Source organism: Scyliorhinus canicula, chromosome 1 (genome assembly GCF_902713615.1).
Source record: "Scyliorhinus canicula chromosome 1, sScyCan1.1, whole genome shotgun sequence".
Lineage (NCBI taxonomy): Eukaryota > Metazoa > Chordata > Chondrichthyes > Carcharhiniformes > Scyliorhinidae > Scyliorhinus > Scyliorhinus canicula.
The window spans coordinates 112,935,621-112,960,354 of NC_052146.1; the positions used below are offsets into that span (position 1 = coordinate 112,935,621).

A 24,734-nucleotide genomic window follows, 5' to 3' on the forward strand; every position below is an offset into this window, starting at 1 on the left:
TGCTCTGATTAGATATCGATACCCTGCTCTGATTAGATATCGATGCTCTGATTAGATATTGATGCTCTGATTAGATATCAATGCCCTGCTCTGATTAGATATCGATGCTCTGATTAGATATTGATACCCTGCCCTGATTAGATATCGATACCCTGCTCTGATTAGATATCAACACCCTGCTCTGATTAGATATCGATGCTCTGATTAGATATTGATACCCTGCTCTGATTAGATATCGATACCCTGCTCTGATTAGATATCGATGCTCTGATTAGATATTGATACCCTGCTCTGATTAGATATCGATGCTCTGATTAGATATCGATACCCAGCTCTGATTAGATATCGATGCTCTGATTAGATATCAATGCCCTGCTCTGATTAGATATCGATGTTCTGGTTAGATATTGATGCCCTGCTCTGATTAGATATTGATGCCCTGCTCTGATTAGATATCGATACCCTGCCCTGATTAGATATTGATACCCTGCTCTGATTAGATATCGATGCTCTGATTAGATATCGATGCCCTGCTCTGATTAGATATCAATGTTCTGGTTAGATATTGATGCCCTGCTCTGATTAGATATCGATACCCTGCCCTGATTAGATATCGATGCTCTGATTAGATATTGATACCCTGCTCTGATTAGATATTGATGCCCTGCTGTGATTAGATATCGATACCCTGCTCTGATTAGATATCGATGCTCTGATTAGATATTGATACCCTGCTCTGATTAGGTATCAATGCCCTGCTCTGATTAGATATTGATATCCTGCTCTGATTAGATATCAATGCCCTGCTCTGATTAGATATTGATATCCTGCTCTGATTAGATATTGATACGATGCTCTGATTCAATATCGATGCCCTGCTCTGATTAGATACCAAAGGCACAGCCTTTCTGTGTTCTCTATATGAAGCTGTGCCTCTGGCAGACACGGCTGTATTTGGTTTATGCCACTGTGCTGACGATTCGTTCTATTTCTGGCAACTCCATCTCGGTCAAATGCCAGCCACGTGGGCCAATGTCCGTCACACTCACCCAGAACTTTCTAACATTGGTATGTAGAGCAACCCACTTCACCCCAGCGCAAATCGCAGAGTCTGGGCAGCATTCTCTTGTGCGCCCGCAGCCATGAGTTTCAACATCACCCCAGCGGTGGATATCGACCTGAGCACCACCTATTCGTGTGTCGGAGTCTTCCAACATGGCAAGGTGGAGATCATCGCAAATGACCAGGATAATTGCACCACCCCCAGTTAGGTAGCCTACACTGACACCAAGAGGCTGATCGGGGCACAGCCAAGAACCATGTGGCCATGAATCCCAGAACACCATATTCAACGCCAGGAGGCTGATTGGCAGGGGATACAATCACCAGACTGTCCAGAGCGATCTCAAACCTTTCAAAGTGGTCTACGACTCCACTCAACCAAAAGTTGGGGTTCAGCACAAAGGAGACACCAAGACCTTCTACACAGAAGAAATCTCCTCAATGGTCCTGGAGGAGGACATAGGGAAGAGTATCATCAGCACCGTCATCACCGTCCCCACTTATTTCAACAATTCCCAGCGCCAAGCCACCAAGGAAGCGTGGACCATCACTGGACTTAACGTTCTGAGGATCATTAACAAGCCCACAGCCGCTGGCATTGCCTATGGGCTGGGCAAAAGAGTGGGTTATCATCTCTGCAAACAACCCTCGATATATCTGGAGGACTCGGCAAAGAGTGAGATCACATAAATGTTACAGATATTAATGGAGGCAACTGCAGATATTTGGGAGGGTGTTATGTCGTTATAAAGAAATAACAAAGTTTTTGCTTTACTTTTGGTTGTGGGGGAGTCTGAAATTAGAGGTCATAAATATAAAATAATCACTAATAACCCAATAGGGAGCTCGGGAGAATGGAAAGACAAAATTGAGGCAAATAGCTGAAAATGAGGGTAAAAGGAATAACAGTATTTGCTAATAAGATTGAGATGAAGTTGGGGGAGTGGAGGAGAGGATTCTGTCGGCCGAATGGCCTGTTTCTGAGCTGTGAACCATACCCATATAACAACAATTAGTATTTCTATAGCACTTTTAATGTATATAATTATTCACAGGAGCATTATGAAAATGTTTGACACTAAGGGCGCGATTCTCTGCAAAGGCGGAGAGTCGTGAAGGCTGCCACGAAACCGTCCGTGTTTCACGGCAGCCTCCGCGCCCCCTCCCGGGACCCGATTCTGCTCCCCGGTCGGGGCTAGCATCGCGGCCCCGTGAACTCTGGCATCGCGGGCTTAACGAATTTCGCTAAGCCCGCGCGCCAAAGTTAGCGACGGCTGACGCATATGATGACGTCAGTCGCGCATGCGTGGATTGGACGACTCCAACCCGCGCATACGCGGATGACGTCATCCGCGCATATGCGTCAGACCCGCGCAAGCACGGTCCGTAATGCCCCTCAGCCGCCCCGTGGACTTATTCTGCGGGGCGGCGGAGGGAGAAAGAGTGCGCGGGAATCGGACCCGCTGCCCGTGATCGGTGCCCACCGATCGCGGGCCCATCCCACCCTCGGTGGCATGGTTGTGCAGAACGGCACTTTGCGGCCGTTTTCACAAACTGGTATAGCAGGTGTATTAAAAATCGTGAAAACGGCCGTAAAGGCCTTGGAAATCGGTCCATCGGCCAGGGGAGAATCGCTGCTCGCCGTAAAAAAACAGCGAGCAGCGATTCGTGTCGGGGGGCGGGCGTGGGGGGGGGGGGAGAATAGCGGGAGGGCGTCGGACCAGCGTCGCCATAAAAATTTGCGCCGCCCGCTATTCTCCGCCCCGTCGTGAGTGCGGAGAATCGCGCCCTACGTCCTTGGCAGTTGAAGGCATAACAACGACTGTTGGGATATTTAAACTACAGATCCTTCCAAGACCAGAAGTAAAGGAGTACAGATATCTCAAGGATTTGTGTAGTTGGAGGAGGTACGAAGGGGAGGCCACAATGAGATTTGAAACCAAGGATAAGAATTTTAAGATAGAGGTGGTGCTTAACTGGGATCCAATGTAGGTCAGCAAGCACAGGAGGAATGGTGAACAGAATTCCCCAGGGTCTAATGCTCTGCATCCCAGAGTACTTAAGAAAATGGCCCTGGAAATAATGGACGCATTGGTGATCATTTTCCAACATTCCATAGACTTAGGAAGAGTTCCAATGGATTGGAGGGTGGCTAACGTAACCACATCTTTCCAAAAAAAAGGTGGGAGAGAGAACATGGGAATTATAGACCGTTTAGCCTGACATCTGTGGTGGCAAAAATGCGGAGTCAATTGTTAAGGATGGTTTTTAAGGTAAAGATAGATAGTTTTTTGAAGAATAAAGGGATTAAGGGTTATGGTGTTCGGGCCGGAAAGTGGAGCTGAGTCCACAAAAGATCAGCCATGATCTAATTGAATGGCGGAGCAGGCTCGAGGGGCCAGATGGCCTACTCCTGCTCCTAGTTCTTATGTTCTTATGTTCTTATGATATAACTGACCATTTGGAAAGCGGGGACAGGATCGGTCCAAGTCAGCATGGATTCACTAAAGGGAAATTGTGTTTGACAAATCTTCTGGATGTGAGGATGTGACCAGTAGAGTGGAAAAGGGTGAACCGATGGATGTTGTGTATCTGGACTTTCAAAAGGGTTTTGACAAGGTTCCACACAAGACATTAGTGAGCAAAATGAAAGCTCATGGTTCTGGGAGTAATGTATTGACATGGCTAGAGAACTAGTTGGCAGACAGGAAGCAGAGAGTGGGAATAAACGGGTCCTTTTCAGAGTGGCAGGCAGTAATTAGTGAGGTACCACAGGGTTCAGTGCTGGGACCCCAGCTGTTCCTAATATACAAAAGAACAAAGAAAAGTACAGCACAGGAACAGGCCATTCGGCCCTCCAAGCCTGTGCCGACCATGCTGCCCATCTATCCTAAAATCTTCTCCACTTCCGGGGTCCGTATTCCTCTATTCCCATCCTATTCATGTATTTGTCAAGATGCCCCTTAAATGTCACTATCGTCCCTGCTTCCACCACCTCCTCCGGCAGCGAATTCCAGGTACCCACTACCCTCTGTGTAAAAACACTTGCCTCGTACACCTCCTCTAAACCTTGCCCCTCGCATCTTAAACCTATGCCCCCTAGTAATTGACCCCTCCACCCTGGGAAAAGTCTCTGACTATCCACTCTGTCTATGCCCCTCATAATTTTGTAGACCTCTATCAGGTCATCCCTCAACCTCCTTTGTTCCAGTGAGAACAAACCGAGTTAATTAAACCTCTCCTCATAGCTAATGCCCTCCACACCAGGCAACATTCTGGTAAACCTCTTTGCAACCTCTCTAAAGCCTCCACATCCTCTGGTAGTGTAGCGACCTGAATTGAACACTATACTCCAAGTGTGGCCTAACTAAGGTTCTGTATAGCTGCAACATGACTTGCCGATTTTTATACTCAATGCCCCGGCCAATGAAGGAAAGCATACCGTATGCCTTCTTGAGGCATTACCTGCACCAATCATTTTTGTGACCTCCTCAAAACTCTCCCAAGTTAGTGAGACACAACCTCCCCTTCACAAAACCTCTCGTGCTGCCTCTTGCTAATACATTAATGATTTGGACGAAGGATCCAAATTTGAGGATGACACTAAGCTGGGGGGGGGGGGGGGGGGGGGGGGGGGGGGGGCAGTGTGTGCTGTGAGGCTGCAGGGTGATTTGGACAGGCTGGCTGATTGGACAAATACTTGGCAAGTGCAATTTAATGTGGGTAAATGTGAGGTTATCCACTTTAGTAGCAAAAACATTATCTGAATGGTGGCAGTTTAGGAAAAGGGGAAGTGCAACGACACCGGAGTGTCAAGGTGGAACAGTCGTTAAAGATTGACATGCAGGTACAGCAGGCAGTGAGGAAAGCTAATGGCATGCTAACCTTCATTTTTTTTATCTTTATAAATTTAGAGTACCCAATTATTTCTTTTCCAATTAAGGGGCAATTTAGTGTGGCCAATTCACCTAAATTGCACATCTTTGGGTTGTGGGGCTGAAACTCATGCACGCACTGGGAGAATGTGCAACTCCACACGGACAGTGATGCGGGGCCGGGATCAAACCCGGGTCCTCAATGGCAGCAGTGATAACCACTGTGCCACCATGCAACCCCATGCTGGCTTTCACAACGAGAGGATTTGAGTATTGCAATAGGGATGTCTTGCTGTAGTTATACAGGGCCTTGGTGAGGCCACACCTTAAGTATTTGGTCTCCTAGTTTGAGGAAGGCCATTCTTGCTGTTGAGGGTGTCCAGCGAAGGTTCACCAGACTAATTCCCGGGATGGCAAGACTGACATATGACAAAAGACTGGATCAACTGGGCTTGTACTCACTGGAGTTTAGAAGAATGAGAGGGGATCTCATAGAAACATAAAATCCTGATGGGACTGGACATGCTAGATGCAGGAAGAATGTTCCTGATGTTGGGGATGTCCACAACTAGGGGGTCACAGTCTAAGAATAAAGGGTGAGCCATTCAGGACTGAGATGAGGAAGAACCTCTTCTCTGAGAGGGTTGTGAACTTGTGGAATTCTCTGCCACAGAAAGCTGTGGGGCCAGTTCATTGGAAATATTCAAGAGGGAGCTGGACTTGGCCTTTGCGGCTAAAGGGATCAAGGTGTATGGAGAGAAAGCGGGAGTGGGATACTGAATTTGCATCATCAGCCATGATCATATTGAATGGTGGTGCAGGGTCGAATGGCCTATTCCTGCATCTATTTACTATGTTTCTATAACTTTCAATGGGCAAGCATGGTAGCACTGTGGTTAGCACAGTTGCTTCACAGCTCCAGGGTCCCAGGTTCGATTTCCGGCTTGGGTCACTATCTGTGAGGAATTTGCACATTCTCCCTGTGTCTGCATGGGTTTCCTCCAGGTGCTCCAGTTTCCTCCCACAATCTAAACATGTGCAGGTTGGGTGCAGTGGCAGACTGGGTCTAAAAATATTGGTTGCCAGGAGACAAAGGGGGCCCACCCACAACTACAATGCTATCATTTAATTTTCATAACGAATAAATAAAATTTTCAAAAACTACATATGGAAAAAAGGGTACAATTAAAATTTTTGTGGAAAAAATGTGTATTTCTTAGTAATTACAGTGTACATGTACTGTACATATTACTGGCAGTAGATACCAAATGTAAATACAGAATGTTATAATTTAATTTTTTATTTATTTTTAAAAATTTTAAGTAATTGGTTGATATTTTAAAATAGTCTACTGCACAATTTACACATTAACAGATAGTTCAAAAGCACAATAGAGCATTGCATGCAGTCCACTATATTAAGAGCAATCGTTTGTGTTCGCTAGATGATTGTGCGAATCTGCCAATAATTGCTTCTGCATCCAATTCATCTAACAATTCCTTTTCAATGGATAGCAACAAGTATGATTCCAAATTCTCCTCAGACAGTGAATTTGTTAACCTTGTCTTTATGATCTTTAGCTTTGAAAATGTCCTCTCACATTGGACTTGAGTAACTGATAGTGTGCGACTTTATAAAGTTCATAAAGGTTATCATATGCCTTGTCATGAAGTCTGTTGGATGCCAGAATTTTTAGTACACACGATGGGCAAGTGCTGCAAATTTTACAATTGTTGCAACTGGAATCCATATTCTCACCATCATTAAGCAATAGCTTTAATACATCAAAGTTTGAAGCAAAAGAAAACAATTCCAATATTACTTTTTCTTTTCTGATTTGTGGAAACAGCTAAATAATACCTTCCAATGCTTCATCTTCAAGGCCCTTCTCTGCAATAGTTTTAAACTTTGCTGGGTCCAAGCAGGACAAATCTTTATACAACTGTTTATGTTGTACAAAGCGTGATTCTAGTGACTGGACAATGCGATCCATTGTTAGGTTAAACACATTTAATCGAAAATCAGCTAGAGAATCTGAGGAATTTCTTTCATCATCAATAAGCTCATCTGCCATTCTTTTCTTCTTCCTCTGCCTCTTAACTGGCAATGCTGTTTCCAACGCATCAATTTCCAATGTCTGATTTTCATCCATATTCATCTGTGAAATCCTGTCATTACATTTATTTACAAATTCCAAAGCCTTGCTGTGAACGTTATCAAATGTTCTTGTCTGTTCCTTCAACTTTGTTGTAGCTGAATCTACCAAACTCCATGCAGTAAACATATCTAAACCACTTGTCTGTAGATAACTTGATAACGGGGTTGTAGTTTCAAATATATACAAGTAAGTAAATGCTGTCAATATGGTTTCAAACTTTAGAAGACTTTGAAGTAAAACATTTGCTTCATGTTTTGTTTTTGCATCAAACTTTTCTGAATCTTGTATCATTGAGAAGCATGTCAATAGATTTACGAAAGTACTGGCTGCGGCATCATCAAAATGTCCAAATATAGTTGTTGCTGCATTGGATTTTCCTGACCATCTGGTCTCACCAATTAGCTTTAATCGTTTCATTTTTTCTTGTCCTAGATGTTTTCCAACAACTTCTATCCATACAGCCATTCTCTTGTATGATGCTTTCGCAAAAGTTGCTATATTCTGGAGCAAATTGAAAAAAGAAATTGCAGGCACACAACATTTTGTTGTTTCAATTATCACCAAAGTCAAGACATGGGCATAGCACCATATATGAACATGTTGATCAGCCACATCAGCAATTTTACTTTGTAAACCATTATACTGGCCATGGTAGCTTGCAGCGCCATCTATGCTATCAGATAAACATTTTTGGGGGTCAATTTTAAGATGCTGTAATGGTTCAATCAATAGATCAAAAAGTCCCTGTCCTGTACCATCATTACTTGGCACAACTGAAAGTAGTCGCTCACAGATAATACTTTTAAACACATACCGAATAATAATGCTAAACTGATCGATGGATGAATTATCTTGTGTTGAATCAACCTGAATAGAATAATATTTTGCTTGAGAAACTTCATGACTAATTCTTTCTTGTATCATATTCTTCATAATTTTGATTAACATGTTTATAGTTGTTTTACTCAGGTATGTAACAAGTCCACCGCGGCCTTTACTTTGAGCCTTTCCTTGTTGCTCTAATTGTTTGATTCTTTGTTTAGACTTGTTTTGCACTGCAGAAACGTGAGCTGCAATAATGGGGTCATATTTTGCCATCAACTGCACTGTAGCTAAAAAATTGCCATGATTCAGAACCTCATTATCTAGAGTGTAGGCCGATTCATTTCTGTAACCTCGAAAAGGAAGTGCTTGCTTGCCTAACATCTTTATGATGTCTATAACCCTCATGACAATACCTCTCTGCTTCAATACTTCTTCTTTCCTTTTAATTAGTGATGCTGCAAAAAATTTATCTAAGGTGCCATCATTAACCACACTGATATATTGCTGAGCATTTCTGACATGTGTTGTTGTCGATTCATGTAAAGTCAAGTTCTGGCTAATACACCTGTAGTCACTAAAGCCACGTACAAAGGGTGATGGATTACAAGTGTTGGGAAACTCAAAGGCTAAGCAGTATGAACAATATAAGCATCTATTTTCTTTGTTATATTTTAGCCATTTTCTTGGGACTGAGTCATTCATAATTTTCCTCTCATACAAACGAGCATCAAATGGCAGATCATCAAGTGGCTGAAGTGGATGTTCAGCAAAAAACTGTTTTAGCTTTGCTCGTGATGGATATTGGAAGATTCCAGTAATTAATCTTTCATTTTCTTGCGTAGGTTCATTTACAGGATGTGCTTCAGAAACCAAGTCATTTATGCTTGAAGGAATATCTGATTCCCTGTCACTAGTTGAAGCTATGTGTTCAGATGTTGCAACTACAGGCAGTACAGATACCGGAACAAGGAAGCCAGAAGAAATATTGGGCCTGGGTTGATTAGTAATGGATGCACTTGTATTTGTCTCTACATTCAAAGTAGCTCTTCTCTGTTCTTATAACTCGCATGTCATTGCATCATCACCATGAGCATCGTTTCTTGCTTCTTGATTACTTGTTGCAGAACTGGATATTGATGTGGATTGTGCTTGTGGTATTATAAACTCTGTAATAGGCCTGCATCGCTTGGCTGATTCCTTCCTTTCCGCTTCTTTTTGTTCTTTACGTTTTAGTGACCCAGATTTATGCTTTTTCTTTTCCATGCTGGTAGGGGTAATATTCCTGAAATAAAAACTTAATAAAAAATAGCCCACATTGGGAAAAATGAATATTGATGATTGCAAGAATTACTTGAAGGAACACCAGATAAACCCCTACTTGATAAAAAATATAAAATAACTTACTTACACTTCAATAGGCTATGTACATTCGTCAATACTACTGTGGCCTATGCAGCTTCAGAAGAGGAGACAATCCACTGTCCAGTGTTCACACCAGCAAGCAACTGAGACAACTGTTGAAACTTAGAAGTTTGGTCCGACTATAGTAAGACATTAAGAATGGTCCCATGACCAAAGTTAACATGTCCAGTTTGATACCAGTGTAGTGTTACAAGTCACAACCCTTTGAGTTTACCGATCATGGCTTATCACTTCAATATCTTTGACCTCATGATTCACGGTCAAAGGTACCGCTTCTCCTTTTCGGTAAACTCACGACCCTATGTACTGCTTGATATCCTTTCAAGTTGCCGACCATCTCAAATCACGAACTGTAACTTTATCTTTAAATTCACATACTCTTGCTGAAAACGTGGATTTCCAACTATGTCCGACCTGGGTGAACCAGCAACCCGCCCCCCCCCCCCCCCCCCCCCCCCACACTCCTTTTCACATCCGTTTAACATTGCTTTGTTCCTTGAGTGATTATTTGTTTGTTTCTTTATTGCACTTTTATTTGGTATTGCTCTTTTTAAAAACAATTATATTTTATTAAGTTAGAATGCAAATCTCAGGAAAGAAGTTGGAGATTTATTTATCTAATTAATTATAATTTTTAAGGGCCCTTCAGAGATTCACGGGCCCCTTCTTGGCTCTCCGGGCCCCGGACCGATGTACCGCTGAACCAAGACTACTACTTGATATCCTTTGAAGTTGCCAACCATCTCAAATCACGAATTGTAACTTTATCTTTAAAACATGGAATTTCCTTAATTATGCCCGACCCGGGCCCCCCTATTCCACATCCTTCCACTACCTCCCCTGCTTCGTTCCTTTTCATGCACTGCTTATTTGTGTCCTGTTCTCTTTTTTTCTTATTCCTTTTTATTACTAAAACAGTTGTCTGTGTTTGTTTGTTTATTGCATTTTTATTTGATATAGGGGGCCCACTTCATCAGGGGCCCATTGCCATCGGGCAAGCTGACACCCTGGCCAGTCCGCCACTGGTTGGGTGGATTGGCCATGATAAATTGCCCTTAGTGTCCAAAGATTAGGTGGGGTTACTGGGTGACGGGGATAGGGTGGAGCCGTGGGCTTAAGTAGGGTTCTCTTTCCAAGAGCCGGTACAGCCTCGATGGGCCAAATGGCCTCCTCCTGCGCTGTTAATTCTATGAAATTCTATAACTTGAGTCAACAGCAGAGTTTTGAATAACTTCAAGTTTACAGAGTGTAAAATGTAGGAGACAGGTCATGAGACAAACCATGAGTCTATTAGAATAATCAAGACTGGACGTAACAAAGGTATGGGTTAGTGTTTCAGCAGCAAATTAGTTGAAACAGAGAGGGAATTGTGCAATATTACAGTAGTGGGTATAGGTGGTTTTGGTGACAGTGCAGATATGTAAATGATAACTTACCTCGAGCTCAGCTTTGCGAACAGTTCAGAACATAAGAACGAGGAGCAGAAGTAGGCAATTCAGCCCCTTGAGCCTTCTCCACTATTCAATCCAATCATGGCTGATCTCATCTTGGCCTCAGCTCCATCTTCCTGCCATGTCCCCATCACCCTTCATCCTGTTTCTACTTGAAAACCTATCGTATTTCCTCCTTAAATTTGTTTAGTGTTCCGGCATCCACTGCACTCTGGGGTAGAGAATTCCACAGATTCCCGATCCTTTCAGCGAAGTAATTCCTCCTCAATTCTTTTTTAAAATATTTTTATTCAGTTTTTCCAAGTTTGTACGTATCAAAAACAACAACAACAACAATCTCCCCCCCTCCCTTCCCCCTCCCTCTAACAGCTAACGGTGACCAACTCTTTGAAGTACAAAATGAACGGCCCCCATCTTCGGTAGAACCCCTCAATTGCCCTCCTCATGGTGTAATTTTCCAGCCATACTGAGGCACTGGGTGGAGAAGCTGACCTCCACCCCATCAGCACCCACCTGCGAGCAATCAGCGTGGTGAAGGCCAGAACATTGACCCCACTCTCGTCTGCAGGTCCGGCAGATCCGCCACCCCAAATATGGCGACTAGGGGACACGGCTTCAGATTAATTTGTAGAATTGTCGGCATGGTGCTGAAGAAGGAGACCCAAAATGCCACGAGCCCAGGATATGCCCAGAATATATGTACATGATTGACCGGGGCCCTCCCACACTGCTTGCACTCATCTTCCATTCCTACAAACAACCTGCTCATCCTGGATTTAGTCAAATGGGCCCTATGCACTACCTTCAACTGTATCAGCCCTAACCTTGCACATCATGATGTTGCCTTCACGCTTCACAGAATCTCACACCACATCCCATCCTCTAGCTCGGACCCCAGCTTCTTCCCACTTGGCTTTGACCCCAACCAAGGATGTCGCCCACTCTGCTGTAAGCCTCCCATTAATCCCCAATTTACTCCCCTCCTCCATTCCCACCAACGACAGAACCCTTTACAACAACGAGGAAGGGCACATCACCGGAAAAGATAGAAAAGTCTTCCTTTTTTTTTGTTTTTCATAAATTTAGAATGTCCAATTATTTTTTTCCAATTAAGGGGCAATTTAGTGTGGCCAGTCCACCCGTCCCTGCACATCTTTGGGTTGTGGAGGTGAAACCCACTCAGACACGGGGAGAATGTGCAAACTCCACAGGGGGCAGTCACCCAGAGCCGGGATCAAACCCGGGTCCTCAGCGCCGTGGGAGAAAAATTTTCTTTGCAAAGTCACACACCTGCAAATATCTAAATGTGTCCACTCACAGAAGCCCAAATTGCACCTCAAAGCTCGCAAACAGCCCTCCGCAAACAAAACCTTCATCACAGCAACCCACCTCCTCATTTCTATTGTAACTCTGACACTCTTTCGCTTACAATAATGGCTTCTCATTCTAGAATGTCCAACCAAGTTGCTGTTTTATTTAATGTATTTTATTACAAACATGTATCAAGACAGGTTACAGCGAACAAACACCCCGGGAAACATGCATCCCTACAATCAACTACACAGTCTGCACAGATGTTTCCCCTTTTTCACCCCTCCCCACCCCCGCGATGAACAGCCCCTCAAACACGGTCACAAACAACCCCCACCTTTCCTCAAACCCCACTGAAGAGCCCCTTAACTCATACTTTATCTTCTCTAATCGCAGGAAGCCATACAGATCACCCAACCAAGCCGCTACCCTTGTGGCGATGCCGACCGCCACTCCAGCAAAATTTGCCGCCATGCATCAGAGCGGTGAAAGCCAAGACATCAGCTTTCCTCCTCTCCTTGAGCTCCAGCTTCTCTGAAACACCACAAAGGGTCCGGGTCCACCTCCCCCTCCACTATTCTGGCTAAGACCGCAAACACTGCCGCCCAGAATCTTCCCAATTTTTCGCAACCCCAAAACATGTACGCGTGATTCGCTGGCCCCTGCCCACACCTCTCACACTCATCTCTCATCTGCTCCCCCCTGAAAGAACCCACTCATTCTCGCCCGAGTCATATGCACCCTGTGCACCACCTTAAACTGTATCAGGCTCATCCTTGATCATGAGGAGGCCCCGCTTACCCTACGCAGTGCCTCACTCCATACTCCCCAATTGATCTCCCCTCCCAACTCTGCTTCCCATTTCTCAAACCTTGCATTTGTTTAACAGTTTTCATATTTAGTGTTCCTTTATATAGGTCTAGATTTATAATTTGTGATGTTTATCTTATTTGGTTTTGTTTCTGATCATCCGACCCCGCCCTCTGTGTGGATTTACCCTTTAAATGGTTTTGTTGATTGTTTAGGTGGGAACTGAGTGCAATATCCTCATCTTCGATTTGGGTGGTGGCACCTTTGATATGTCCATCCTCACCATTGAAGATGGTGTCTTTGAGGTCAAATCCATGGCTAGAGACACCCACCTCGGAGATGAAGATTTTGATAACCGTATGGTGAATCTTTTAAGAGTTTAAGTGTACATATAAAAAGGAAAGCGGGAACAAGCAAGCTGTGTCTCACCTCCATACTGCCTGTGAACGTGCAAAGCGAACTCTCTCCTCCAGCTCCCAGGCCAGTCTGGAGATCGAGTCTCTGTTCGAGGGTGTTGACTTCTGCACCTCCATCACCCGGGCACGGTTTGAGGAGCTGAACTCGGATCTCTTCCGCGGCACCTTGGAGCCTGTGGAGAAAGCTTTGAGAGATGTCAAAATGGATAAGAGCCTGATCCATGAAATTGTGCTCATAAGGGGGGGATCTACTAGAATCCCAAAGATCCAGAAGCTTCTGCAGGACCGCTTTAATTGGAAGGAGCTGAATAAGAGTATCAATTCTGATGAGGCAGTGGCTTATGGGGCAGCTGTACCAGCAGCCATTCTAAGTGGAGATAGCTTGGAAACTGTGCAAGACTTGCTCCTTCTGGATGTGACACCTTTATCACTGGACATTGAAACAGCAGGGGGGAGGGGGTTGCTAATAACCCTGATCAAGAGGAACACCACTATCCCGACCAAGCAGACACAAATATTTACCACCTACCCAGACGACCAGCCTGGGGTCTTGGTCCAGGTGTTTGAAGGTGAGCGAACTATGACCAAAGATAACCTACTGGGCAAGTTTGAGTTGATAGGAATCCCGGCAGCACCTCGGGGTGTCCCTCAGATAGACGTCACCTTTGACATTGATGCCAATGGAATATTGAATGTTTCTGCTGTTGATAAAAGTATTGGTAAGGAGAATAAAACCATCATCACAAACGACAAGGGGCGTCTGATCGCATGGTGAATGAAGCAGAGCATTACAAAGCGGATGATGAAACACAATGACTGCAGGTAATTGCCAAAAACACCCTTGAATCTTAGGCATACAGTATGAAATCCACAGTGGAAGATTATAACGTAAAGGTAGGAGTGTACACTGTAATATCAAATAGTGTTTCTAAGGAAATAGGAAAATGGACTATTAAAATAACTGAGATATGTCAGTAGATAATGTACCACTATACAAAAATGTTACGATGTGCTGTGCAAATTAAACCAGATTACGGTTCACCGGTATTTAATTAAGTTCTCATGGGTTGTGGATTCTTGGAAAGAAAAATAATACATTTAGCACGGATGAATCTGTTTGCTTGAGCAAGCAGTGATGCAAAGCACTCAGCTCTGCACAGTTTATCACACCGTGGGAAAGTGTTGTATACATCACAGTAGGCAGTCGAACAGCAGACACCAAGCCAAGGCGCATGAGGATTAATTATCGGAAGCCGCACGAGGCGCTTTCATCCCCTGACACATCTAAGTTGCCGAAACAAAAGGGTTTCCTCAAGTGACTTGTGACAGTACTCATTAAATGTATAATGTGCTTAATGAGATCATTTCCACCAGACTGTTTCAAAACAAATATGCAAACATAGAATAGGAGTGTTGACACGTTTAATAAAATTAAATTTAATGGAAACATTTCTGACATGACAGCACTGGCCACCATCTGGCACTGGGATACAGCCCAGTCAGTCCTACTGTGTCTCCTTTTCTTGGCAATATTTTGTTCTCTTTCCTGGCCAGCAGACACAGAATCCTTGCTCTGATACAGTTCGCTGGGGCCAGACTGGCTTCTGTGAATTTGCCGAACTGTTCAATATTCTCAGCGTTATGTAACTAGAACGTGATCACACATAACACACATACAATGCACAAAGGCACAATCACACACGCTCACACACTCACATACACTATCACATGGATTTGCGTTCATATGCACAATCGCACACATTCATATACACAATCACATCACACCACATTCACTCACAACCGCACGCTTACAGTTCATTTACACACAACTTGGAAACAGTTACACATCCATGCAGAATTATAAACAATTACCTGCAAGCACCATGTGCAGAAACAGAGAACAGGAAGTATGTACACATATGCTGAACGTGCAACAACAAATAGAGACATGTGACCCAAATCTTCTGCTCCAGAGAATCAGAAACTAATGTGCAATTGAAGATGTGCATTGGGATCCTCTTCAGGTCCTGACGTGCTGGGAATTGCTGAGGAACGTCCAACTTCTGATGGATCGCAGGAACAAACACGAATATCTCGGAGTTAGAGTCGGAGACTTTGAACAGATCCGATGTATTCACCTGAATAATCACCCAGTAAATTTTAAACGGATTGAAGGATGGTCTAACTCCTGGGTAACTACAGAACTGACTCCCCAGTCACTCACAGTGATCCACCCACTCTCCCCCACCCCCCTCCCCCGCGACCCGACTTCACAACTCCCCAAGCCGACCACACTGCCAACCATCCGACTGCCCCGTTACCTTGCCCACCACCATCCGACTGCCCCACTACCCTGCCCACCACCATCCGACTGCCCCACTACCCTGCCCACCACCATCCGACTGCCCCGCTACCCTGCCCACCACCATCCGACTGCCCCGTTACCCTGCCCACCACCATCCGACTGACCCACTACCCTGCCCACCACCATCCGACTGCCCCACTACCCTACCCACCACCATCCGACTGCCCCACTACCCTGACCACCACAATCCGACTGCCCCATTACCCTGACCACCACAATCCGACTGCCCGGCTACCCTGCCATCCACCATCCGACTGCCCCACTACCCTGCCATCCACCATCCGACTGCCCCACTACCCTGACCACCACCATCCGACTGCCCCATTACCCTGCCCACCACCATCCGACTACCCCATCACCCTGTCCACCACCATCCGACTGCCCCACTACCCCGCCCACCACCATCCGACTGCCCCACTACCCTGCCCACCACAAGCCGACTGCCCCACTACCCTGACCACCACCATCCGACTGCCCCACTACCCTGACCACCACCATCCGACTGCCCCATTACCCTACCCACCACCATCCGACTGCCCCACTAACCTGCCGTCCACCATCCGACTGCCCCACTACCCTGAACACCACCATCCGACTACCCCACTACCCTGCCCACCACCATCCGACTGCCCCGTTACCTTGCCCACCACCATCCGACTGCCCCATTACCCTGCCCACCACCATCCGACTACCCCATCACCCTGTCCACCACCATCCGACTGCCCCACTACCCCGCCCACCACCATCCGACTGCCCCACTACCCTGCCCACCACAAGCCACTGCCCCACTACCCTGACCACCACCATCCGACTGCCCCACTACCCTGACCACCACCATCCGACTGCCCCATTACCCTACCCACCACCATCCGACTGCCCCACTAACCTGCCGTCCACCATCCGACTGCCCCACTACCCTGACCACCACCATCCGACTACCCCACTACCCTGCCCACCACCATCCGACTGCCCCGCTACCCTGCCCACCACCATCCGACTGCCCCATTACCCTACCCACCACCATCCGACTGCCCCACTAACCTGCCGTCCACCATCCGACTGCCCCACTACCCTGACCACCACCATCCGACTACCCCACTACCCTGCCCACCACCATCCGACTGCCCCGCTACCCTGCCCACCACCATCCGACTGCCCCGTTACCCTGCCCACCACCATCCGACTGACCCACTACCCTGCCCACCACCATCCGACTGCCCCGTTACCCTGCCCACCACCATCCGACTGACCCACTACCCTGCCCACCACCATCCGACTGCCCCACTACCCTACCCACCACCATCCGACTGCCCCACTACCCTGACCACCACCATCCGACTGCCCCACTACCCTGACCACCACCATCCGACTACCCCACTACCCTGACCACCACCATCCGACTGCCCCACTACCCTGACCACCACCATCCGACTACCCCACTACCCTACCCACCACCATCCGACTGCCCCACTGCCCTGACCACCACCATCCGACCTCCCCACTACCCTGACCACCACCATCCGACTACCCCACTACCCTGCCCACCACCATCCGACTGCCCCACTACCCTACCCACCACCATCCGACTGCCCCACTACCCTGACCACCACCATCCGACTACCCCACTACCCTGACCACCACCATCCGACTGCCCCACTACCCCGCCCACCACCATCCGACTGCCCCACTACCCTGCCCACCACAAGCCGACTGCCCCACTACCCTGACCACCACCATCCGACTGCCCCACTACCCTACCCACCACCATCCGACTGCCCCACTACCCTACCCACCACCATCCGACTACCCCACTACCCTGCCCACCACCATCCGACTGCCCCACTAACCTGACCACCACCATCCAACTGCCCCACTAACCTGACCACCACCATCCGACTACCCCACTGCCCTGACCACCACCATCCGACTGCCCCACTAACCTGCCATCCACCATCCAACTACCCCATTACCCTGCCCACCACCATCCGACTGCCCCACTAACCTGACCACCACCATCCGACTACCCCACTACCCTGCCCACCACCATCCGACCTCCCCACTATTCTGCCGTCCACCATCCAACTACCCCACTTCCCTGCCCACCACCATCCGACTGCCCCACTAACCTGCCATCCACCATCCGACTGCCCCATTACCCTGCCCACCACCATCCAACTACCCCACTACCCTGCCCACCACCATCCGACTACCCCACTGCCCTGACCACCACCATCCGACTACCCCGTTACCCTGCCCACCACCATCCGACTGCCCCACTACCCTGCCCACCACCATCCGACTGCCCCACTACCCTGACCACCACCATCCGACTGCCCCACTACCCTGACCACCACCATCCGACTACCGCACTGGATTGGCTAGATCGAAACCAAATGGCTGAAAAGGAAGAGTCTGTGTGTATTATGATGAATTGAAAATATATTTTAATTCCTACTTTCTCAAACTGATGAAATCAAGACTCGTTGCATTGTCGTCGCAGCAATGAGAGTCAACCCTCAGTGTCATGGGCGGCACGGTAGCAACAGTGGTTTGAACTGTTGATTCACAGCCCCAGGGATCTGGGTTCGGTTCCCGCTTGGGTCACTGTCTATGCGGAGTCTGCACGTTCCCTGTGTGACTGTGTGGTTTCCTCCCACTGGTCCCGAAAGACATGTTCAATAGGTAATTTGGACATTCTGAATCCTCCCTCTGTGTACCTGAATAGGTGCCGGAATGTGGCAGCTAAGGACTTTTCACCATAACTTCATTGCAGTGTTAATGTAAGCCTACTGACACTAATAAAGATTATTATTATTCATGACAAAAAATGTACACCGCCACATCAGTCACTTAATGGTTTGAGTTTGATATCTATCTTTCCAGGGTAAACTGAGTGAAGGTGATGAACAGGAAGTTTTGAACAAGAATTGGCTGGATCAAAACCAAATGGCTGAAAAGGACGAGTTTGAGTTTCATCAAAAAGAGTTGGAGAAGGTGTGTAATCCCGTTATCATCCAACTGTGCCAGAGCGGTGCTGCCCTGGTCCAGGCGGTATGCCTCACGGAGCAGCAAGTGCCCCTACTTCTGTGGGACCAAACATAGAGGAAGTGGACCAAAGCTTTAAAAATTTAATGAAACAAATGATTCTCTACCTGAGATGATGCAACGAAAATAACATTATGTTTTCTTCAAACTCATTGTTAATCTCTTCAATCCAGGTTTATTCTTCAACGATGAAGTTACGCAAAATGTAAACCGAGTATAGGACTGTTATCCCAAATAGATCATGTATACAGTTAGGCAGAGTATCAGATTCTATGTTCAAAAATGTTTTTTCTAAAACATGCATGTTGATATCATTAATTTTATTGTTCAATACAACACCAAGCTGGATATTAATTGCTTGTTTATGTATCATTAAGTGAATTTTAGCAATAGGTGGTACACAGGAGTTGCATAATTGGTAAATTACACATATGAAACTGAAAAATATGAACGTTAAAATACATGGAGCGTAATGTCAAGAACACAGGTAAATGCCGGGTTAATCCAAATCCCAGAAGGGGAACTTGAAACAACCGCCCTCAACTGTATTTTATAATTTGATATAATGTGAAGAAAGGTTTGAAACCAGAGAATGATGCCCTAAACATTTTTGTGATGATTTAAAATTAAAGATTATTAAGCAATAAAATAAACAACAATAAACTTGAGTTACCTTTAACTAAGCCAATGGCTCGGCTAAATTCTCTGCCCCTCGACGCCGGAAACGCGAATCGCGATCAGATGGAGAATTGAGCGTCCGAGTAAAATCGAGGTTTGTGTCCAGCACTGAACCGATCATCGTGCTCTGGCCTCTCACTGGCGGCGATAACAAGGTTTGCACCCCAGCGCCAGAGGTGGCATGCAGATCTGGCATTTACATCCATTTATATATGTCATTAGCGGGTTGGACCCAGTATGCTCTGGCCTCTGCAATTCCTCGCCCCTCTCAGGTGAAAGTCACGTGGGCCCGCTTTACTACAGGTATTTACAAGCAGGTATTGAGCGCCATGACTGCTGAGAGAGACAGAAGGTAAGTAAAGTTTTAAAAACTGTTAAAAATTGTACACCTTGCGGGGGGTTGGGGTTGGGGGGGGGGGGGGGGGGGAGAATGGGGAGATGGCTGCCAGGGCCGGGGAGCGACTTGGTGACAGCTCCATGGATTCGGGATGTCCCCTTTGGGATTAAGGTGGCTGTGCTCAGACCATCTTTGCTGCAGTACTTGTTTTAAAAGTACCCATTTTGCACAAGTTCCAGGCCCCTGGCAGCTTGCAATGCTGAAGGCTCACTGTATACTGCAAATGTTCACAGAGTCTCTGGCCATTTGGGAGCCCGACTAGGACACCCCTCTGGAACCCCTCAAACCCCAGCTGACCCACCAATGAGATGGGCGTGGCCAAGCTCAATCAGTAGCCTACCAGGTGCTGGCACTCCTCAGTGCACTCATCAGAAGCATAGCCCCACTACAGGGAAAGCAGGCCAATAGCAAAGCTCACCCCAAACAAAGGACACTTAGAACATACAGTGCAGAAGGAGGCCATTTGGCCCATCGAGTCTGCACCAACCCACTTAAGCCCTCACTTCCACCCTATCCCCGTAACCCAATAACCCCTCCTAACCTTTTGTTCCCTGAGGGCAATTTATCATGGCCAATCCACCTAACCTGCACGTCTTTGGACTGTGTGAGGAAACCGGAGCACCCAGAGAAAACCCACGCAGACACGGGGAGAACGTGCAGACACCGCACAGACAGCGACCCAGCAGGGAATCGAACCTGGGACCCTGGCGCTGTGAAGCCACAGTGCTATCCACTTGTGTTACCGTGCTGCACTGTATCTGGATGGCCAATGATTGAGCCCTGCTCCATAAGTTGAACCACGCTAGTCTAGTGAGTAAAGTTAAGTTCAACTTTCAAAAGTGGGGTATCCTTCCCCTGTTCTTGACAGACAGAGTTGTCTATTAAAATTAATATCTGCCCAAAAATTTTTTTTTTCTTTTTCAGTGTCTCACCATTTCTCTCCCTAAATCATTTTTGTTCAGGTTAATAGGTTGGTAACGTCCTTTATATGGGCGGGCAAGACCCCGGAAATCCGTAGGGCAGTTCTTCAGATGGGCAGACAGTCGGGGGGCACAGCGTTGCACAATTTTGGGCGGTCAATATTGAGAAGGTGCTGGGGTGATGCAGTGATTGAATTTGGTGTGGGGACAGATGGATGCAAGTTTGTGTAGGAGCTCTAGTTTGGGTGCATTGCTGACAGCTTCACTGCTGTTTTCTCCAGTGAGGTTCTCCTCGAATGTAATGGTTGTGTCCACTCGAAGGATATGGAAGCACTTTAGTCAGCATTTTAAGCTTGCATCTGTGTCGGCGTTGGCACCTATTTGTGATCATCACTTATTTGCGCCGTCAAGATTAAACGGCATCACTCCCGGTGGCGGCTATGAAGGAGTAAGTCACACATTGAGAACATAGGAACATACAACATACAGTGCAGAAAGAGGCCATTCGTCCCATTGAGTCTGCACCGACCCACATAAGCCCTGACTTCCACTCTATCCCCGTAACCCAATAACCTCTCCCAACCTTTTTTTGGACACTGAGGGCAATTTAGTATGGCCAATCCATATTAATGGACTGTGGGAGGAAACCGGAGCACCAGGAGGAAACCCACGCAGACACAGGGAGAACGTACAAACTCCGCACAGACAGTGACCCAGTGGGGAAAAGAATCTGGGACCCTGGCACTGTGAAGCAACAGTGCTATCCACTTGTGTTACCGTGCTGCCCAAGCACGGTGGCCCCCACTCGGGTCGGACTTTTGGACCTTTTCCCCAGATTTTTTTACGGACTTGATTTGAAAAATTGATGAAAGAGGCAATTATGAACTGAATTCCCACATCGGTGCACGGAGAGGTGGACCAGGGGTGCTCGCAAAGGCAGAAACAGAAAGACAGAGAAGGCTTGGGCTGAAGCAGCACCGGGAGGAAGCATGGCGGAGGACCAGACCTCTGGTTGGTCAATGGAGCAGCTGATGCAAATGATCCAGGAGGGCTTCACCAAGCAGAAGCAGGATGGTTTGGACCCGAATAAAGAAGCTATTTCATGGCTGGAACATAGATTGGATGCCCAAAATCGGGCGATCCAGAAAGTAGAGAAGGTGCTGGCTGACCAGGAGGGACATCAAACAGCAGTGGAATTGGAGGTGGGGATGCTGAGAGACCAGCAGAAAAGACTCCTGGAGAAGTTGGAGGACTTAGAGAACAGGTCCTGTCGGCAGAACTTGAGGATCGTTGGGCTCCCGGAGAGGTCCGAAGGAGCAGATGCTGGGGCACACATCGCAGACATGTTTGTGAAGCTGCTGGCAGATGGGGCATTCTCCAAACCCTTGGAGGTGGACACAGCTCACAGAGCACTCGCGAGGAAGAATGGGAGACCCCCCCCCCCCCCCCACCCACGAGGGCAATGGTGGTGAGATTCCACAGATATCTGGATAAGGAGCGCATTCTACAGTGGGCCAAGCAGACATGGAGCTGCAAATAGAATGGCGGAGGCTACAGGTGGAGTTCGGCTTCTTAACCACAGGGAGGGCGGCAGAGCAGCTGAGAAAGGAGGGTGGGGCGATTTATGAGCATGGGGAGAAGGCCAGCAAAATGCTTGCATGGCAGCTTAGAAAGAGGGAGGCAGCCAGGGAGATAGGGAAAGTAAAGGATGGAGACGGAAACCTGGTGGGAGACTCAGCAGGGGTGAATAAGGTGTTTAAGGAGTTTTACAGTAGGCTGTATGGGTCGGAACCCTCACCTGGGCCAGAGGGGATGAGGCACTTCCTAGGGGGGCTGAATTTCCCGAAGGTGGAAGGGGAGCTGGTAGAAGGGCTGGGGGTCCCGATCGGGATCGAAGAGATAGCGGAGGGGCTGAAGGCCATGCAGTCGGGTAAAGCCCCGGTGCCGGATGGGTACGCAGCGGAGTTCTATACAAAGTTCACTGGGATATTGGGGCCGCTGTTGATGAGGATAAGGATCCGGAGCTGTGTGGGTCCGACAGCCCAATATCCCTATTGAATGTGGACGCCAAACTGTTGGCCAAAATTTTGTCTTCTAGGATTGAAGACTGTGTTCCAGACGTGATTGGGGAGGACCAGACGGGGTTCGTTAAGGGAAGGCAGTTGGTGTACAATGTACAATTTAAACGATAAAATATTAAAGCATGCCGCTGTGCAGAGAGACCTGGGTGTGCTAGTGCATGAGTCACAGAAAGTTGGTTTACAGGTGCAACAGGTGATTAAGAAGGCAAATGGAATTTTGTCCTTCATTGCTAGAGGGATGGAGTTTAAGACTAGGGAGGTTATGTTGCAATTGTATAAGGTGTTAGTGAGGCCACACCTGGAGTATTGCGTTCAGTTTTGGTCTCCTTACTTGAGAAAGGACGTACTGGCGCTGGAGGGTGTGCAGAGGAGATTCACTAGGTTAATCCCAGAGCTGAAGGGGTTGGATTATGAGGAGAGGTTGAGTAGACTGGGACTGTACTCGTTGGAATTTAGAAGGATGAGGGGGGATCTTATAGAAACATTTAAAATTATGAAGGGAATAGCTAGGATAGATGCGGGCAGGTTGTTTCCACTGGCGGGTGAAAGCAGAACTAGGGGGCATAGCCTCAAAATAAGGGGAAGTCGATTTAGGACTGAGTTTAGGAGGAACTTCTTCACCCAAAGGGTTGTGAATCTATGGAATTCCTTGCCCAGTGAAGCAGTTGAGGCTCCTTCATTACATGTTTTTAAGGTAAAGATAGATAGTTTTTTGAAGAATAAAGGGATTAAGGGTTATGGTGTTCGGGCCGGAAAGTGGAGCTGAGTCCACAAAAGATCAGCCATGATCTCATTGAATGGCGGAGCAGGCTCGAGGGGCCAGATGGCCTACTCCTGCTCCTAGTTCTTATGTTCTTATGAGACAGGGGTGCCCCCTCTCCCCACTTTGTTCGTGCTAGCTATAGAGCTGCTGGCAATTGCGCTGAGAGCCGCAAGGGGCTGGAAGGGGTTGGTCAGGGGGAGAGTGGAACACAGAGTCTTACTTTACGCAGACGACCTGCTCCTGTATCAGACCCACTGAGGGGGGATGGAAGAAATCATGAGGATTCTGGGGGAATTTGGCCGGTTTTCAGGATACAAACTAAATATGGGGAAAAGCGAGATGTTTGCGATCCAGGCAAGGAGACAGGAGAGACGACTGGGGGAACTTCCGTTTAGAGTGGTCGGGGGAAGTTTTAGGTATCTTGGCATCCAAGTGGCGCGACAATGGGAACGGTTACACAAACCTAATCTGGCCTGTCTGGTGGACCAAATTAAGGACAATTTTCGGAGGTGGGATGCGCTCCCGTTGTCACCAGCTCGGAGGGTCCACACGGTGAAGATGACAGTCCTTCCGAGATTCCTGTTTGTGTTCCAGTGTTTCCCCATCTTTATTCCATGATCCTTTTTTAAACGGGTCAACAAAGTTATCACGGGTTTTGTATGGGCGGACAAGATCCCGCGAGTAAAAAAGGGCACGATTGAGCGGAGCCGGGGCGAGGGCGGGCTGGTGCTGCCAAACTTCAGTAACTATTATTGGGCGGCGAATATAGCCATGATCAGGTGGTGGGTGGTGGGGGGAGGATCGGCATGGGAGCATATGTAAGGGCACCAGTTTGGGGGCATTGATAACGGCGCCTCTGCCGTTCCTGCCGGCACAGTACTACATCAGCCCCGTGGTGGTGGCAGCCCTGAGAGTCTGGGGGCAATGGAGGAAGCATGTGGGAGCGGAGGGAACATCGGTCTGGTCTCCAATCTGCAATAATCACTGGTTTGCCCCGGGAAGGATTGATGGGGGGTTTCGGAGATAGCAGAAGGCAGGAATTGAGAGGATGGTGCTGTGGTGATATGCATCACTGTAAATACACAAGGGGTTAATGTAAATACACGTAGACTAGCTAGACACTAGAGGGAGCACCAGAGACATGACACACAGACA

The 24,734-nt window shown here is 47.4% G+C and overlaps 1 pseudogene; it reads left to right on the forward strand.

The window, feature by feature from the left end:
- The first annotated feature begins 1,142 nt into the window (after nucleotides 1-1,142).
- LOC119966412 lies at nucleotides 1,143-19,256 on the forward strand (annotated as a pseudogene).
- Nucleotides 19,257-24,734: the final 5,478 nt, after the last annotated feature.